A 14654-nucleotide genomic window follows, 5' to 3' on the forward strand; every position below is an offset into this window, starting at 1 on the left:
GGAGGGAACAGGTGAGAAGTAGAATGGGTTGTGGCATGGTTAGGCCCTGGGTGAACCGTGTACGTTATACATAACTGTTGTTGTGATTGCTGGAGTGGGGTCGTGGGGAGGAGCCCCTCTAGTTGTCTCTCTTGGGAAAAGGGAATGGTGATGAGATTCAAGACTCCATTGGAAATTCCCAACAATCATTGCCATAAATGTCAACTGACTCAGGGACCACACATTTCTGAGGGAAGAGAGGAAAAGACTCTTCTAAATTTTCTATTTGACAAGCAGGGTGTGTACCAACAGAGGCTCCTAAATAGAGAGTGCATAGTACAGTTCATACAGGTTCTGAACAGAAAAAAATGAAACTCCTGATGTCAATACTGCATTTCCCTTGACCTTCCTACCCTCACTAGTGTGTGCTCTCTTTTTAGCAAGTCATTGAATGATTGGCATTTGTTGGGAGGAGTGCAGACTGCGCAGCTCTGAGGTAGCTAAGAGAAGGTGATGTTGAAGGAAGAGCAAAGAGTGCTTTTGATTCCCCAAATTACACTTAAATATGTATCTGTGGGGAACCAACAAGCTCTCTTTGAGCAACAGTTGAAATGCAAAGCCATCTGGACTAGCCTACGACCTAAGGAACTCTCTTCTATAATGTCTGGGGGAAAAGCAAGTAGGGAAAGGGGAAGATAAGGTAGGCCAGAGAGAGGGGAGACACAGAGAAGAAGGCAGAGACAAGATGGAGAGATCAGTGACAGCAGAGGCTGAGGCTGGACCGAGAGGGTTACGAGAGACAGCCCTGGAATGAGCTAGTTAACTTACTTGCCAAATCTTCAAAGTCTTTTCTATTTCTATTTCCACTGAATATGGTTCTCCTAATTTACAAAGGAAATTTATACAGTCTTCCATGATTCAAGAAAGGCTTGCATTTACTGACTTCTACCCACTTGATGTAAACGGTTCAGAATTTTGTTGAGGCTCCCAGGAAACTCCTGATGATCTTGCTCATGGTGTTCAGATCTGGGTGGGGCAGATGAGCTAGGCAGTGGGGTGCTTGTGGGAGCCAAAGCTTGGAAGTTGGTTTCTGGAAGGTGCTCTCATTTCTTGTCTCCATGGATCGAGGGCTAAACAAGCCATTGGATAGGAGTGGAGTGGAGTGAGTCTCCTCATTAGCATGCTGGGAGGTGGCATGGACTGTGGCATCGCAGTTGAGGTGCTAAGGTGGAGATAATAGCATCATGATAGAGGCTGTTGGCCTTGCAGTGGAGAGAACCTGATGGAGCGCAGGAGTGGGGAGTGAGGGTAAACTGGCCCTCAATGAGGGCTAGTTTCTGATTATTGTGGATATTTTACTCATAGTCAATGACTAGAAGTGTTTCTGATAATCTGAGTAAGGTCGTAGGCAAGGGGCTGGGAGGAAAGTAGGGCCTGGGTAAGGAGGGCACAGGTACTGAGCAGGGCACTGAAGCCACCTGTTGCTAGTCTGGAAAGGTACTCTCCCCTCCCCTCAGAAGGAAATCAAATAGGCCTGACGGGGTCAGGGGCAGAGTCAGAGATGGAGAATAGGAAATAAACAGATGATGGCGAGAGAGGCAAACGAGTGTGATGGAGAATCATGAGAGATGGCAGGCCATTGAGCTGACTCTTCAGGTCATCTAAGGATGTCTCTTTTTGCTCCTGTTTCCCCCTGAGATGATTCTAATAAAACACCAAGGGTGATTAAAATGGATCTAGGGTTTGGGGCTTCAGAAAATGGCCTTTTTTCATTTACGGTACTGACTTCCACTAAACCCTCTCCATGCGTGGAAGCTTGTATGCAACAGAACATGGGTTTTCAGCTTGGAAGGGTAAACGACTCTCCTGTGCGGTGGCCTTGTCTTAGTGACTCCAAATATGGGAAATGTCCAGGAGGAGGGAGTTATTGACACACTGGAAGTTAGTTATCCCCTGATTTCATGAACTTTATCTCCTAGTTCTTCCCTCTGCCGGTGGGAAGTGGTGACAGGGTCTGATGGTCACCAGGAGGCTCTGAGGAGGTTGGGGAGAAGGCAGGCAGGCAGAGAAACCCAGCTGGTGGCAGGGCGGCAGGTGGGTGCATGAGTCCTCTACCTCCTTCTGCCCCTCCCGGGTTGTGTTCTGTAGCTGGACTTTCTGTGAGATTCAACTTCCCGGCCTTCCCAGCCCCCTAAGCCTGTCACCTGTCTTGTGTCTTGCAGTAAAGTGAGGAGCAGGGAGCAGGAGAGGGGGGAGAGAACAGGAGAGACAGGGATGGGGAGAAACCGAACCAAGGTGATACATGCAGAGACAGAAAGACAGATCTACTGAACAGTGGCGCCGCCTCTGCGTCTCTTCTGTTGCTTTTCTTCATAAATGATTATGCTCATTTTCCAGGGATCTTTGTGTCCTCCATCAAGGATTTAGAGCCCAAGCATCACACTTCCTGAGCTGAACTTGCCCAACTTGCATGTAGTGCCCTTACTTGCTAAAAAGTAGGTACCTCAGCTTATGAAGAGTTGAAGTGATTCCGAGACAAGGGGTTTGCACTAGGTCGTAGACAATGTGAGGGCACTCCTGAGAGGTAAACACTGCCAGCTGCCCACTTTCCCTTCCACGTGGACAAACACAGGAAAAGGAGGGGAGGGGAGAAAATGAGGAGTAGGAGGCAGGAAGGAATTGTGAGTCCTTACTCTCTCCAAATCTGCTGCAGTCGCCTGGTTGAGAGAGGGTAAAAGAGCATAGAGGAAGGTGGACAGGCCTGGATAGAAGAGGTGATGAAAATAAAATGGGAATGCCTGAGGGTGAGGTCTCTGTGTCACTTTGCTCCTTGGGTAGTCGTGTTATGTAATGGGTAAGCCTGTCTCCAGGCACCAGAAATGAGATGAGCCTCCTGATCCCCATCTGAGTACCCTGAACTATTTCTTCTACTTGTGGCATAATTGGAACTTGATGCTTTTAAGATTCAGGAGTGAGGTTTTGGGTGAATTGTTTTCCTATTTAGGGATGGGAGGAATACCTTCTAATGTGTCGTAAGATTCAAAGGAAGCAGAAACTCCCCATCCTATACTATTGCCCTTCCTTGATCCCAGCCCTCCGTTCTTCCTCCAAAGTCCCCTCTGATGAGATACATGTAACAGGCAGGAGGGAAGAGGCTGCAAAGTTGTCTGCCAGCCTTATTGCCATGGGAGTGAGCACACCCCTTTGCACCACAGCAGCCTAGGACAAGACTGGAATTTTTCAAAACTTTTACAGGGAAACAAAGGTTAAAAGCAAATAAAATAAGATGGTGTGAAAAAATTAGAGCCAACGGGGCTTTTGACTGGCTGGCAACCTGGTGTGATACTAAACTTTGCCGTCAGCTGTTTGGCTCTATTGGATTCCCCAACCCATTCTCATCTTGGTCTTGTGGAAGTGGATTCTTTGCAGAGCCCTGGGGTCATCTCCTCCGTTCTTTGGTCACTGTAGGTAGGGCAGGGCTTTCTCCATCTCACCTCCTGTCTCTTTCCTCTGTTTTGTGGTCTTGCACTCTGGCCCAGATCTCTTCTCTTGGTTGAGTAGTTGGGGTGTAAAGCCTTGTTATTCCCTAGTTTTAACCTGTGTAGGGGCCATTTTGGGGGTGGGGTGGGGAGTTAGGCTGTGCGTAGAGATGTCAGGTCATTAGCAAAGGAAATAAAATGCTGTTGGAAGCTCACATTTCATCTCTGTTCCCCTTTTGAAGACTCCTAAAATGTCCCCTCCCCTGTCTTCGCTGTCCTTCCAATGGTTACAGAATCCAGTCTTTACAGTTTTACAAAATTAATACTAAAAATACATTACTGCTGAAAGGAATTTTTCTCAAAGGAAAATAGGGCTCATTTCTTCACAGAGAAGACAAAGCTGGAGCCTAATAATATACACTAAACCTCAAAGAAAATGTGAACACACTGAATATTTAACCTAAAAGTATATGTTAGGTATGTTAATATGATATACAAATAAAAGAGTTAATTCATGCAAATGCTAAAATGGTAGGCAGGCCGGTGGGAGGAGAGCGGGCAGGGCGCGGCTGCCTTAGCCAGCTCTGGGGTCTAGCGGTCTCAGCGGGTATCTCCTTGGATGTTGGTAGGCTTATGGATGTGTGGCCTTGGCCTCGGGGGGCCTTCCAGGGCAATAGGTGAGGGATGTGGGTGGCAGAGCCTGAAGTCTGAGTGACTCCAGGCAGGCTAAGATACTCTGTGATGGGGTGCCTGACGGGGGTCAGTAAGCCTCAGGAAGTCTTGGGGGTGACACTGAAGGCGACTCAGGGGATAGGAGCAAATGTGTTGCAAAGGCAGATTCCTGGGAGCAGAGAGAGGAAGGCTGGGGAATGATGCAGCTCTTGAAGTAAACTGTCTGTGTCCTGGCTGGAGGCTGGAGTCGTGGGGGAACCATGGCCACCCTAGAAGGCCCCGCTGGAGGCCCCATTATAACAGCCCTGTGGCGCACACCTCAGAGGCCAAGGCAGTTTCTTGCCAGGTCACTGAGTCGTGGATGGAATGGGAGTCATGATGGTGGCATGGGGGTAATTTACTAAAGAAATACATTATGTTCCTGGGTATGTGTACCTTTTTAGGGAGGACGAGCGAGGAATAAGACTCGTGTCTGTGCCTGATCCCGTGGGGTGCTGGAGGAAAGGGCACTTTGGCACCACATCCTCTTTCTCTAGTTCTCCAGGGGGCCAAGCTCTTCCCCCCACCAGCTGGCTCCTCTCTGATATCAGGTTAGATGAGGTTAATTGACCAGCAAGGGAAGGCAGTGAGGAAAAAGACTGCTTCATTGAGGAACAATAGAAGAAGAAATTTTCCAGTCTGGAATTGTAACTGCGACCACTGAGGAGAAACAGCAGCTTCGACAGACAAGATAACACATTAAGGAGGTCAGGGAGTGGGCTGGGTGCAGTGTCACAGGGGCCGGGGCCTTCAGCAGGCTGGAGTCTAAGGTGCCTATGTTTGGCTGCTGCAACAGACCTGATAGGCCTCTCAAGTTTGTCAGGGAAGTATGGGAAGCATCCATGAACTAGGGCCCACAGGATGATGTGTCTGGTCTTCCTGTGGACCTGTGGATGATAGGTAGGGAAGCATGTGGGCAGCTAGAACAATGCAATGGTAGGAAGTACTAGGGACCATCTTCTTTCCACGCCTCCTGTGTGGCTTTATGTGGCTACCTGAGGCTAAGGGGTTGGTAAAACGCTTCTGAATCCCTAATGTCAGTTCCACTTCCTCTGGAGAGCCGGCGTTGAGAGAGCAGAGGGGAGCATGTCTGCAGGAAGCAGGGGAGGCATGGAAAAAAATTCAAGTAGATAAAGGTGGATAGACAGCCTGGAGAAGGGAGGCAACTAAGCCTTTTAAGTTGCTCTTGTATTCCATTGAAAATAGTTCAGCCAATTCACAGAGCATAGTCATAGCATTTTTAGAACCCTGCAGGCCTCAGGAAAAACTGTTTATTTACACTGTGCATTTCACATGAATCCTCTCAGCTGGAAAAGGTGTTCACTTTCACAGAAGCAGGCTGGAACTCGATCCATATTCCTTCCTTCCGGTTTCCTGGTTTGCTGTGGGAAGGTGGGAGGAGCAGTGGGCCACAGGGAGGGACGGCCCTGCCAGATGTCTTCTTTTTCTCTTTCTTGGGGTGTAACAGAACAAAAAGAATGTCTGCAATTTTTTTGGGTGAGCCATAAAAGAGGGCTGTAAAACGCAGAGGGCTAGAGTGTGGGAAGGGGTAGGGTTAGGAGTCGAAAAACGAGAAGAAAGAAAAGGAAGAGTAGGCCTCCCTGAAGGGCCCCTAATCACTCTAGCAGCTGGGGAGTCTGGGACTGGAGGGGAGAAAACAGGGAATGAGAGGTGTGAGTAGGAGAGAGAGTGAGGTTTCTCCTACTCTCTTAAAACTCATACTTTCTTTTTTTTTTTTTTGAGACAAAATCTCTCTCTGTTGCCCAGGCTGGAGTGCAGTGGTGCGATCTTGGCTCACTGCAATCTCTGCCTCTCTGGTTCAAGCAATTCTCCTGCCTCAGCTTCCCAAGTAGCTGAGACTACAGGCACACGCCACCACGCCTGGCTAATTTTTGTCTTTTTAGTAGAGATGAGGTTTCACTAGGCCAGTCTCGAACTCCTGATTTCAGGTGATCTGACTGCCTTGGCCTCCCAAAGTGTTGGGATTACACAACGCATGAGCCTCCGTGCCCAGCCAAAGTAAACTCATTCTTTATGTGAGGTTTCTCCACTGTGCCTTAATCGGATAGAAACATCCCGGTGTGGTGTCCGGAGCACTGGGCAGCATCATTACAAGAGAGTTGCCTGGGCCAGTGCCCGGGTAGAGGGTGGCTCCCTCTTTTTCATCTCTGAGAGAAGGGAGGCACAGCCATCCCTCCTTTTCTCGCTCCTTCCTGGTGTCTTTGCTATCCCAGCTCTGTTCTCCTCTCTTTAGCTCTCTCTTCACATGATTGATGTTAGCAGAATGTGGAGTTTAGCGAAACAAATGCAGGGTGGTAGCAAAAGGCTGAGGTGGCTTTTTGTCAAGAGAAAAGAGCTTTGGGGGTGTGAATCTTCTCATTTGACTTGAGTTTGTAGCCAATAATTTTATCAGTGAACAACAATAAATATGCCAGAGAGTGGCTGGGAGGATGAAAGGCTAATTCTTTTCTGTGGCAGGCCAGAATCTGAGGTGAGCTTTTCAGAACATGGGAGGCCCTTGGGTTAGTTAAGTGAGATCATGGGTGAGGATATTGTGGCAGATCAGGTGACATAGACAAGCCTGGGTCATTCCTGTAAAGATGGTAAATGGTGGGTTTCTGATGAAAGAGGAAAGCCTCTTCTGAAATACATCGACTCAGAAGCAGGGTCTCCAGATGGAAGTATCACATGGCCAGGGAGATCCTCACTCTGTCTCTGAAGTTTTGTGGTTGGCAGGTGGAAGGTGTCCTCCCTCCCTTTACCAACATCTTTCGTAGCTTTCCAAGATTCATTTCCATCTTGGGTGGGGGTGGGAGGAGAAGGAGGATAAAGAATCAGATGAGCTGAAGGGGAGACACAGAAAGAGAAGATCAGGTAATCACTGAAAGGCAGAAACCCAGAAAAGACTACATCAGCCCAGGTGACAAGTCCCCCAAGTCACTTCTCCTATACCAGCTGCCTCTCAGAAAGATGCTACTTTTTTCAAAGTTATATTTACCGTGTCTTCAGAGCCTTTCAAAGGTGTAAAGAGAAAAAAAAGGAAACTATACAAAGTCACTTTTCTAAACTTTCCAAGCTTGCAAGATGTACCTTCTGGGTGAAGATCTATTACTCATCTTGTTAATTACTCATGGGACTTGGGTTTATGTGGGAAAAGAAAGAGAGAAAGTGGAGAGAATTTGAGTCAGAGCCAGGTAGAAGACAGCTTCTTCCCTTGTTTCCTCAGCTCCCTGAGGGCAGGGAACGGCTCTTTTCATCTCTATGTCCCACGTGTCTAGCATATAGTAAGAGCTCAATAAATCGGCACTTACTGAATTGAACTAAATTATTTGTTGAATTTCCATGTGGGTAAAGGCACAAAATCTGTCCCTGTTGTGGAACAAGGGACCATACAGGTGCAGGGTGGAGTGGGAGAAGTATGCATTTGGAAATCTAAAGGAAAGAAGCAACGTTTCCCAAATAACCACTACTAGGAGTGCCAGTGCAATGGATGGGGGAAAAGGAAGAGGGTAAAAGGAGGTGGGATGGAGAGTAAAAGTGAGGATCTGTGTTGCCTTCGAACCTGTGCATACTTCTTCCTCAGAAAGTTCTTAAGTCTTTAGTCATCCTTCAAAACCTAGCTCAAGTGCCATGTCCTCTGAAGTCTATTCTGAGAACCCTCCCTATGCCACACCTCGGTGGTTCTTTACATTCCAATTTCTCATTCATATGCAGTATTAGTTGTGTGATCAGTTGCTAATATGAAGACTTCTCTGCTAGACTGGGAGCTCTTTGGGGACAAGGACTGTTCGTTGTTTTTATCCTCAGTGCGTGATATATAGTGGGGGCTGAGGGCAGGGAGTTTTGTCAGTTGTCCTAAAATTGATAGGCAGGTCTGGCGTCAGGGCTCCTGGTAGCAGGCAGTAGGCAATGATCCAGGCTGACAGTTGTTTGATGCCTTGGGGGCTTGACAGCCTTACCCGTTGGGGGCAGTTCCAGAGACCTACCTGTAGAGATTGGGGCTCAGAGAGAGATAAGACTCCAGTTTAAGAAATAGTGAATAGAATGAAAAGCAAGATATCAGTGTGCTCTTGGAGACCTAAGAACAAAACAGTGGCTTCACCTATTGAAACTGATGTTTGAGGAAATGACTTGTTCATTGGGAAGAATGCCAAAGGCCCAGATGCTGGAGCACAGGTTCCTGGGTCACAGCAGGATCCCCAGCCAGGACTTGATCTAGCTGCCCTGGATGGTTCTTCAGGTTCTGTGAGAAAGCTGGCCGCTTGGTCTCTGAGCTGTGGATGGGGACTGGCCTACTTCCCGGCAGGGAGCAGGTCATAACAGGTGGGCTCTGCATGTAACTGAGAGCTCTCTATTTCACAGGGTAGTTTAATTTTACTGTAGGGTGGTTGTGATTAATTTTAAAAAGTTATTTTTATTGATTTGAAATCCGTCTGTCTTATAACTAGCACCCATGGGTTCTAGTTCAACCTTTAGTAATCTGTTAAATCGCAAAATCTCTCTTCTGCATAAATTTAAGAAGCAAGAAGCAAATATCCCCTCGAACTATTGTGAGCCTTCTTGACTCCTTCAATAATCTCCCCATCCCCAATTGTTCTTTATAAAATATGTTTTCAAGTCCTTTCATAATTTTGCTCACTCTTCTGTGGACTTGCTCTAAGTCATTTATGTCCCCCTGAAATATAGTACCGCAGTGGTACTCAGCTAGGCACAGAGGATACTGTTAAATCCTTACCTGGGGATTGTAGTTCAGTTGATGCAGACCGAGGAGGTCATAGTAAGAAAAACCTGAATCCCTGTTATTTTTTTCCATTTTTCTTGAAACTCATACTGTTGCTAGATGAAGCTCTTCATTTTATACTTAATGATATTGATTTCTTTTAAGTGCAAGATTTACCAACCCTTCTTAGTAAATTTCATTTTTTAAAACATTAGTGTCTATCTCTTGAGATAGTTCTGAGTCTTAATTCACTCAGGCAGTACTAGCTATACCTCTCTATTTTGTAGTATTGACACATATCAAGGGACACTACTTTTATGTCTTTGTTTTCATTATTTAAAAAAATGTTGAATGGGGTGGAACCAAGCAGAGTGTGACTCTAGTTAGTCATGTGGTGATGGGTTTACCTAGTCATCCTGTCATCCTGTGCACATTTCCTGTCTGGTTGATGTGGACATTATGACACTTTGTCAAGTACTTTACTGGTCAAGGTATATGATGTGCCATTCTTTCCTCCTGTTCTTACTCTTGGTCACCCTATCAAAATAGAAAATTTGCTTAGTGTAGCATGACTTTGTTGTCAGTGACTCTATGATGGGATAGTTCTATCCTGTTAGTTATTCTGGACTAGAGGCAGATAACACCAAGATCGATCTATCTATCTATCTATCTATCTATCTATCTATCTATCTGCCTTGGTGTTATCCTCCTCTAGTCCTGCCCTTATATATATACAATATCTTTTGGGTAAGACAATATTTTCTCTTTTCTGATTCTGTGTTTACCAAGGTCTGTTCTATTCTGGTCTCTATTGTGTTGTATGGCCAAGAAGAGCAAGTCCCATATAGATAGTTTGGGATGGCAAATTGATTATTGCAAAGGCATTAAGTAGCAGTTGAGCATTAAAATCTGTTTCTTGGGAACTTGGTGGGTATGAATCTATTCCTTGGAGTCTGACTGAGGAAGTGATAAAATCAAATGTGCAATACATGTCCTGCAAATCTTGGGATGTAATGACTCTACCAAAGGGTAGCTGTCCAGGGAATTTCAGCCTAAAGCAGCCAACCAGAGTTTAGATGAGAGAGAAATGACTGGCACGTTGTAGGTTAGGGATCAGGGAAAACTGTCTGGAGGAGTGAGAAAAAAAGAGAAATCTATTGTTCATTAGTGTCCTTTATTCCTTTTTCCTCCAAGATTCTCAGGAAGGTATATGAAAGGGAAGGTCCTCCCCTCCCACCTGCTTCCCTCCAGTCCTGGCACAGTTAATTTGCTAGCTTGCTCTACCATAGGCAGACAGTCTATGAAGTGCATGAGGCTTTTAATAGAGGTCAAGTCTGGTTGTAAACCCAAAACTTTTCCTATTCATGATGCTTCTAACTTGTTGCTTAGGTCATCTGGTAGTAGGCTACGCCAGTGCGTTTACTTTTGAACTTTAACTTTGGTCATTCTGGCAGCTCCTTACTGCTGCCTGGTTCCAATATCTTAGTTGGCCAAGGCATTTAGAAGTTTTTTCTAGCTCATCAGTCACAAGTCTGCCTAGATTAGGACCATTGGCATTTCTTCATTTCATGGTTGGGCAGGAAAGGGAATGAGATCTCTTGTTCCTTTCTTAAGTTTTGCCACTTTCCTAGTGTCTTGCCAGAGAGCAGGGCCTGGTCCCTATTTGCTTGAGAGGACATTGGCTCTTGGCCCCTTCCTAGACTTAGGAAATCTCCTTTCTCACTTGTCTGCTTCTTGTAGGCATCTTCCTCCTCCCCCTCCACAGCTAGAATGATCAACTAAATGAATTTTAGATAGCTTCAGCTTTCTGCCACGACAGTGTCAGAAAGCTGAAGCAAGAATTTAAAAGCCTAAGGTTACCTGGTTGAAATTGGAGGGAGAGAGAGAGAAATATAAAAAGTCATAACACAAAATTAATATCTAAAAACAAATTCTCCTGGTACAAGTATGTTCCTAACGCATTAGCTTGTCCCTGTACCTTCCCATCTTCTTCTCTGTGCCCTTGATATGCATTTCCTCTGTCCATCTCCTCTTCCCTGATCCCTGATGGCTTGCGGCTTTGTCCTTCTGGTTAACACATCCAACATGGCTACAGTAGGGAAAATGCCACTTACCAGCCTCCCACCTCCCTTGCTTGTTGTTCAAATGATTACCTCACTTCTACCTTGGCGAGATGCTACTTTTAGATTCAGAGAACCTCAGACAGTTCTAGCTCTAAATGCGTACAGAATCTATTATAAGATTTTAATGTAAGCCTCTGCGCCAGAGGCAGTGTTTGTGTGCAGGGTTTGGTTGTTTCTTTAGAACATTAGGCTTCCTCTTGTTGCGATGACTGATGTGGCTTCTGCAGTAGCTCAGGGGCAGGGAATTGGGACAGGCAATCTATTGCCCAAACTCCGGCTACCCCATGGCTATTGTTAAGAAAATTCAGTAGGAATTGCCTAGATCCAATTTCAGTGAACCTCAAGGTATTGCTTCTTTGAGACAACACGTTGTCTTTGGGGCTGTTCCTGTCATTATTCTAACAGGATTTAACTCGTGCACTTGTGTTGAGGGATAATGGTAAGATCAAGTGTGACTTGCCGTGTGATCTCGTTCTCTCTCTACTCTCACCATTCAGGCTGATTTGCTGGGGACACGAAATGCCACTGGGTGGCTGATAGTCCCTCTGTTGCAAGGCTTCCTTGCTAGACTTGAAGCCTCTTAGAAGTTGTGAATAGGATACAAGTTCAGCAGCCTGTAGATTGTGACACAGCCTGTGTTTAATACATCTAAAAATCTGCTGATCTCTACATAAAGCAGAAGGATCACAACTACTGTCTTGTAGCTTTAACTTTCCTTTTCAATTGGTTCGTGTTTTGTTTTTTCTCTGGTGTTGCTGTAGTTGAATCAGAATCTGTACTACCAAGAAACTAAACTTAATTTTCCCATTTCCTGAGTGTTACCCCTTATTCCTCTAGACTGTGAATTCCTTGAGGGTAAGGGCTGTGCCTTGTTCATTTCTGTAATCCCTGTGCCTAACGGAGTGCCTTCAGTGTTGATAGTGTGGAGAGTTGGATGTTCATTAAATATGGGAGGATGCCTTCCCCTCCTTGGCTTGGTTGACACTACGCTCCTCTGGTTTTCTTTCTGTCTCCTGAGTCACTTTTCAGTAACCTCTGCTGGACCAGGCTAGGTCCTGGGGCAATTGCTTTTCTATATTCCTCTAATCTCAGCCAGATTCATGATTTTAGATTATATGCTAACGGCTCCCCACTCCCATGAGGGCCAGATTGAGATTTTAACTGCTTGTCTCCTGTCTAAAACAGAATCCTTGATTTCCTTTTCTAGTTCAACTCCCAAATTGTTTCTGCAGCAGTCTCCCCTACTTTAGTAATAGGACTTACATTTGTTCACAACCCTCAAATTGGGATCACCCTTGATTTGTCTACTTTGTTTACATCTCCACATCCAATCTGTCATCAAGTCCTGTTAATGCTACCTGTAAAATACATTCTAGACTTGTCTACGTGTTCGTTAGCACTACCGTTACTACCCGTAAGCAAGGCCACCATCATCGTGAGCCTAGACATTGGATGCCTCCTAAGTGCTTTTGCTCTTGCTCTATACTATAGCAGAGGGGTCTTGTAAAAATGTAAATCGAATTCCATTGGATTCCTTGCTTAAAAGCCTTCGCTGGTTGTCCTTTACACCTAGACTCACATGTGTCCTTATGTGTATCCTACATTCATGGACATCTCTCTGTCCTCAGACATCTCTGCCTTTGCACCAATTGGAAAGAACTTAAATCTCCACTACAAATGTTATTTAAATCTTGTTTTGTATGTTCCGTATGAGGAAGGAAGGAGAGCAAGCATTTATCAACTATTCTTTATGTGTTAAGTAATGTTTTCATATAATGTCACATAAAGGATATAGAACCTTTAGTAAAATAATTCTAAAGAAATCTGTTAATCTCATATGTCTGATGGCATCACTGGGCAATAGGCTGTCATGGAAGTAGACAGGTATTGCATTCAAATAATGTTGCCTCTGGTTCTAACTTGAAGAAGTCAAATAGCAGATGAAAAGGGGCTGAACGTTCTAGTCAGTAAAACAGACTTCATGCCAGAAATCTGATCCTAGTCAAGGGGGATGCAAAATGCTAGGTGATAAGCAGTAATGCAAAAATCATGAACAATCCTACGAAATGCTAGCCTATAGACAGTCTTCATTAAATGTGTATTAACCAAGTGCTCACACATTGGGGATACCTATGAATAAGACACAAAGGTCCTTGTCCTTATGGGATTTGCTTCCAGGGAAGGTTCCTTCTTAGGGGAATGCTTAGCTTTGAATAATGAGAAATCTGCAAAAGATGTAAGCCTCGTCCTTTTAAGATTGATCCTAGAGAGAGAAACCGAACTTCCTTCAGATTAGACATAGGTCCTGCCCTCAAGGAGCTTACAGTCTGGAAGAAAGGAAAGAAAAGTAACAACTGTACTTACTGCAAGTCAATAGTGCTAAAAGATTCTGGAAATGGCAAAGTAATTCAGGAGAAGAAGAGATTCTTTAGATTTGGAGTGGAGGTCTTAGGAGATCCGGGAAAATGTTATGAACGAGGTGAATCTCAGTCTTACATCAGGGATAACATTTGGGTGTGGAGATTGAGGGTGAAGAGGCCCTACCTGGCATAGCTCTGTTATACAGGCAAAGACTAAGCCAGGAGAGGGATTGTCTCCAGAGAGCCAAACAGAGGCAAACTGGCAGATAAACCCTCATGGCAGGAGGGTTTGGATACAGATGGCTCTGCAGTCTTGCTGCTCTGTTCTGCTTTGTGAAGGGAAACAATGCAGGAGCTCTGAAAATATAGATTTAAGGGCAAATTAAGGCTTTCCTTCTGATTGACTTGAACAGGCCCAGCAGGGGGATCTAAACAGTTGGTGGGAGAAAGACAGAGAGAGAGAGAGAGAGAGAGAGAGAGAGAGAATAATTGCCATTAAGTGAGAAGGAGTTGATGGGTGCCTTAAGCAAGGTTAAGGTCAAGGTCAATTCAATGGCGCAAGGCTTTGACTCCTAACTAAAATTCAGGGTGAGCTGATGAAAAGTTTAGGATTCTTGAGAAAGGTCTTGAATTTTGTAACCTAGGCATTTATTCTTTTACAAACATGTGCTTAATGCAGTGTTAAAAATAAGGGTTATGTGACATTTGCGTTTGCATTTAAGTGTTTTAATAAGAGTATGTCTTTTTCACAAAGAAGAATCAGAAAGTTCACAGATAAAAGGGAAGGGCTGAAGTAGGAAATCAGGAACTGAAACAACAGGGAAAAACCACCACACTGGATCATGTGGCCATGGAATTTTTTCTTCATCAGGTGTCGGTATCTAAACATCAACATTTTCATTGTTGTTTTGTTTAAAAGTGAACGGAGAATTAAAAAAGAAAAGTTAACAGAGCAAGTTACACAGTGGCCCAAAGTGTCATTGTCCTCACCTGTGAGCTGGAGATAATAATTTACTGCTCTAGCCAGGATGTTTGGAGGATAGATAAGATAATGTCTATCACCATCCCAGCATGGTGTCCAGCATAGAGCTGGGGCTTAAGAAACACTATTTCCTTTCCTTTCCTGTTTGTCTTTCTGTACACAAGCAGGAACACATCTTCCCTTCTGTTCTGACACCTGTTGCTTTTCCCTTTTACTGTCTCTGTTTTCTCTTGGATGTTCCATCCACTAAAACTGTTCAGTCAGTCTATCCCAGTCCTTCCCCTCTTCCCTTTCTTCTTT

At 45.0% G+C, this 14654-nt stretch overlaps 1 long non-coding RNA gene across 1 annotated transcript in view; it reads right to left on the bottom strand.

The window, feature by feature from the left end:
- The window catches only part of LOC106993241 (uncharacterized), a 60758-nt gene that overhangs the window by 3475 nt on the left and 42629 nt on the right, over window positions 1-14654 (bottom strand). The window contains exon 2 of the long non-coding RNA XR_013403918.1: window positions 4566-7012. This is a non-coding gene — a long non-coding RNA (uncharacterized LOC106993241). The remainder of the gene's footprint in view (window positions 1-4565; window positions 7013-14654) is intronic.

Source organism: Macaca mulatta, chromosome 14 (genome assembly GCF_049350105.2).
Source record: "Macaca mulatta isolate MMU2019108-1 chromosome 14, T2T-MMU8v2.0, whole genome shotgun sequence".
NCBI classification, from domain to species: domain Eukaryota; kingdom Metazoa; phylum Chordata; class Mammalia; order Primates; family Cercopithecidae; genus Macaca; species Macaca mulatta.